This window comes from Vulpes lagopus, chromosome 4 (assembly GCF_018345385.1).
Source record: "Vulpes lagopus strain Blue_001 chromosome 4, ASM1834538v1, whole genome shotgun sequence".
Taxonomy (NCBI): Eukaryota; Metazoa; Chordata; class Mammalia; order Carnivora; family Canidae; genus Vulpes; species Vulpes lagopus.
In genome coordinates this window covers 23,656,047-23,661,128 of record NC_054827.1, presented here as the reverse complement: position 1 = coordinate 23,661,128, position 5,082 = coordinate 23,656,047, and positions in this window count along the sequence as shown.

Below are 5,082 nucleotides of genomic sequence, written 5' to 3'. Positions count from 1 at the left end.
GACCAGACAAAAGAGTAATGGTAGATCACTTACTACAAATCATCACCAGCATGGGAGGAAAAAACTGCATTAATAGTGGAGCAGTGATATTTATGTGTATGAGGACAGTTCATTGCCATTTATACTATATAAAAGCACTATATACAAGTAAAGACATGGTCATTAACCATTATCATCCTAGGTCCCTTATTTCTTATCTAGCTCATTCACTCATTCAATAAATATTTATGAAAGGCCCATTGTGTGCCAAAGTTCATACATAAAAGATTAATTCCTCTTATCTAAGAGAGGGCTATATGACATAACCTTTAGCAAATCATAAAACCAACCTAAACCCTGGTATATCATCTGATCTAGGAGTGACTTGGGAAAATCAATATATGGGTCTCTTGTTCTGGGGAACAGCTACATTGGTACACTAGTAATCTCTAAGGTAATTGTTTTCCCTGGAATAGATAAGGCCAACTAAAATGATATAGAAAAAAAAAAAAAAAAGGAGGGTTGGATATGGGAACTAAGAGAAACTAACATTCCGGGTATGTTGGAGAAGTAACCATTGAAGATGGTTTCGGAAGGAATGATGGAGATGTAACCACTTTTTTCTTTAAATTTTTTTAGAAAGATTTTATTTATTTATTTGAGAGAAAGTGAGAAAGAGAGAGAGCAGGAGTGAGGGGAAGAGCAGAGGGAGAGGGATAAGCAGACTCCCCACTGAGCAGGAAGCAGGAAGCAGGGCTCAATCCTGAGACTCCGGGATCATGACCTGAGCCAAACGCAGATGCTTATCTGACTTTAGCTACCCAGGTGTCCCACATTTTTTTTCTTTAAGTCAAAATTTTGCCATATTAGAAATGTGAAAGGGTAGCTTGAGCAAAGCAGAGATTTGCCTTTCTCCATCTCCAGAAATCAGTGCTACTCTTCTACTGTCTGAGGGAAACTTTTCTCCTCCTATAGAATTTTGGTTCGAATGGGGATAGCTGACACAGTAGTTCCCATAACATGACTGGCAAGGCTACTATATTTTCATATGACATTTCTAATCTCAGAGGCCACTTCTCTCAACCTCTACCTCCACCTCTAGCAGTAGACATGGTGGGTAATGTTCACTAGGGCCATGTGGATAAAATGCAATCACAACTACACAGAATGAAAGAAATGGTAAAACCTGAATAACATGTCAAAGTCTATCATATACATAATGAAAACAATTTCTTTTTAAAATAAATTAAGTTTAATTTTCTTGTTATGAGAGCAAAACATGCTTATAGCAACTTTCAGGCAAATTTTAGGATTTTAGAGACAAAGATGACATTCCAAACACACACTTGGCTCTTTCTTTCTCCCCAGTTCTTAGTGAAATGATGAAACAATATAATTGGAAACATTCTATAGGTTTACTGAAAACTACAGAAGGGACCCACTCTGGTAGGAGACAATTCTCCATGGGTTTCTTGCAGTTCTTTACAGTTTTTAAGCAGAGGCACTGGCTGCATTTGTTCTAGAATATGTTTTCCAGGCTGTTTGTACAGGAAACAGTTTTGAAAGATAGAGATAATAATCTCCCTACAGAACAAATGGCAGGCATGCTTACTGCCCATTATAAAAGATTTGGCCCTAAATTCAAGGGTTCATCTCTCATAACTCAATCCACTGGCATGTGAAGGGGACACCTGGCTCTCTTCATGTCACTCTGGAATTTGGGATTTGGAGAATCGGAGCAAGAACATGCTAATGCTCTAGCTATTGCTATTGCTATTGCTGTAATAAAGTTCTTTGTCTCTGACCCAGGAGTTTCATGTCTTCTGCCAACTAGGTTGGGTTAACTTGTTAGCTTTCAAGGAGAGTAAGATCTCAGACACTCTACAGTTACTGACATGCCATGACAGTTGATGAGATGCCAACAGAGACGTGCCTTTCTAGAAGAGGAAGGATGAGGGCCTCCAGAGTTACTGAGTGGGATTTGAGGGAAGACCATGAGAATTAATAGTGAACATAATGGCTGCCTTTTTTTTTAAAAAACTAATGTCTATTTCTAGCCTACTCTTTATTTATTTAGGGGTTTCTGCTGTAGTTTCTTGAGTGAATTCATAGTTAGTTATTTTTGGTATTTTTAAATAATAAAAGCATTAAGACTATAAGTATGTCTTACCCCAAACTCAAAGAGCAGCATCTGCTCCACTAGGAATGGCCATGAAAGTTTCCACAGCTGGCCTAAAAGGAAGGATGAAAGGGAAATGGTTGGAGTTTGATGACTAGAGGTTGCCTGAGAATTGGTAGCTCTACACTCTGCTGGTTGATGGGGGAGTATCAGAATCCCACTAAAAGTAACAAAGATCCTGAGTTGAAATGGCTAATAAGCTAAATTAGGTTACATAACAGACAAGGAGATAAAAGTTGCACATTTAAACACTTGAAGTATAAGTTTTAAACCTGTTCTATCTTAAACACAGTCTGAATCCTGTCTCTTTTTGCCTATTTTGGGACAATATTTTGCCCTTATTCTCTCTGGTGCAGCTAATCTCTGTCTGCTAGCTGTTCTGGGTTAGTCATGCTTCTGCAATTCATTATCCTGCTAACCAAAAACAATCCTTTCCTTGACCTCTCCTGCCCCTTAAACCACATCTGCATTTCTTATCTCTCCTACCTCAATTTCCTATAAACACACCCACTATCTCTACTCAATTCCTGCTCATTCCTAAAGCTACTCTCATTGGGCTCCCATCACCATTATTCTGCTGCCACTGAGCTCACAAAGTTCGCAAAAAATAATTGCTTCTTTTGGGTTTCTCTCATCTCCCACATCCCCGAGATATTTGTCAATGTTGACCAAGCTTTCATCTCCTTTTTCAAACTCTTCCCTTTTAAAATTCTTTCTTATTCTACTTTATCTTAAGTTAAAATGTTCTGACTTTCTGCAGGCCTGGTGCATTCCAGACACTGAAGCTCCCATTGTGGATTTACTTATTCAAGTTGTATGTTAGACTGAATGGTGCTTGTTTATTCTTTGAAGGTAAAGAAACAAATTGCTGTGGCAAAACCTAGTTGGTGACCCAGGTGCGCTGCCACCAAACTAAAGAACTGATGCGTCTGGAACTCTCTGTGCCGAGTGGGAAAGTCTGCGATTTGTACTATCTGGCAGACATAATCTGATTTATGTGGCATACATTTGCATAAATTAGTCTCATTTTCCCTCTTTCCTGCTTAGCTCTCTCAAAAAGACCTCCCAGCCTTTGGGAAGATGGGAGCCAGAAGGCTGAGCTGTCATGAACATCTGACGCTGGGGAGAGTTGGCCTGTAATTAACCATGGTAATGACTGCAGCGCGACTCCTGACACAGAGGAGGCTAGCCCCTTGTTTGCTCCACAGAGAGGACATATTTCAGAATTCTCAGTCCCTTTTGCAGGGATAGCACATATTTGGGATTCAGCTGTGACCCTCTGCTCTCTAATGTGGAAAGAGCATTAGATATAATGTTATTCTGCTTACTTTTTTGGTTTTGTTTTTAGCATTTTATAGTCAAATAGACTAAAAATAGCATTTTATAGTCAAATGTTGTTTCTGAAATGACTACAGATGATGTTGGTGAAGCTTAAGGATATCATATACAAATGTGGCTTATCAAATGCAAGCACATGGCATTAGGGGACCAAATCCCTCCCCTCCATGCTTCCTTGGTAGGTGCAAATACTTGTTTCTATCCTTCTCTGAGAATTTTGAAATGAGACATTTTCTCCAGGTCCTTTTGTAGTTTGCAGAAATTCCCTTGAACTCAACTTGTAGTGTTTTCTTTTGGATAGCGAAAGAGTAAGAAACTAAGAACCTAAATCTTTATTTAGGTTGTAGGGGATTCAAAAGGGTCTCAGAATTGCTATCTCTCCTGCACCATCATCTCTGTCACTTTAGGTTTTATTCTAAGAAGCAGTTGGTGATAATATCAGTTAGGTATCACCATGTAATAAACCACCCAATATCTCAGCAATGTCGAACAAGGAACATTCATCTGTACTCATGGGGCTCTGTGCCAATTGGGCAATTCTATTGATCTGTACTGGGCTCCCTCATATATCTGTGTCAGTGGGTAGGGCAGTTGGGGCTAGATTGGTTAGGATGCTTTAGTGACATGTGTGGCCATTGGATGGATGTTTACTGGGGCAACAAGGTAACAGAACCACTTGTTTCTCATTATTAGGTTAGGTCAGACTTGTTTTCATGGTCTCTGGACAAGATTCTAAGAATAAGAGTAGAAATGAGTTTCAGAACTGGTCCAACATAGTCTCCACTTCTTTCTTTTGATCAAAGCAAATGACAAGGCCAGCCCAGACATAGGAATGGAAAAACAGACTCTACGTCTTAACGGAGGGAGACCCAAAGTCATATTGCAAGGGGAGAAAGAGTGAATATAGGGAAGGGAGAAGAAATTAAGAAAAATCTGCCATCCATGTACTACAGGGATATTTCTAGGAGTGTATTATTTTCTAAGAACTTTGCAAACAGACTTACCCAAGCATTATGCTCCAAAGGATAGGATATGGATTCAGATTCACTACTGGATGGTAACACATGAATAAAACCTTCACAGAGTTTCATAAAAATATTGGATCAATCTGACCTATAAGATAAACTAAAGGGTCTTCCTGGCAGGAAGTTAACATCACATCAAACCCTCTGAAAAAGTATTGGTGAAAGTTCCCTTACTTTAAATAGCTTCTTCTCTTATGTAAATTAAACTTTGGCAGTTTTTCCACATAAACACAGCCTGTTACCTGAGAGATAACCTAGAGGTTATCTAGTCTAGTGGTTTTCAAACTTTCTCAGTTCTGTGAGCACTGAGGTTTGCATGGAGGTGTCCCAGAGGCCATCTCCTGCTGGTGGGAGGAGCCAGTGGGACAGAAGGGGCAGAGTCAGGACGAGAATCTCCTAGAAAGGTGGAGAGCTCTAGGCCTTCCACATTAATCCAATCCAACCAGAGTTGCACTGCCTTTTCCTATGTTGTATATTGGGCTTAGAAACACAATTTTGTTAAAGATAGTAGTTTCCACAGTTTTTTAAAAGGTTGGACTTCAACAACAAAAGAATAATTAA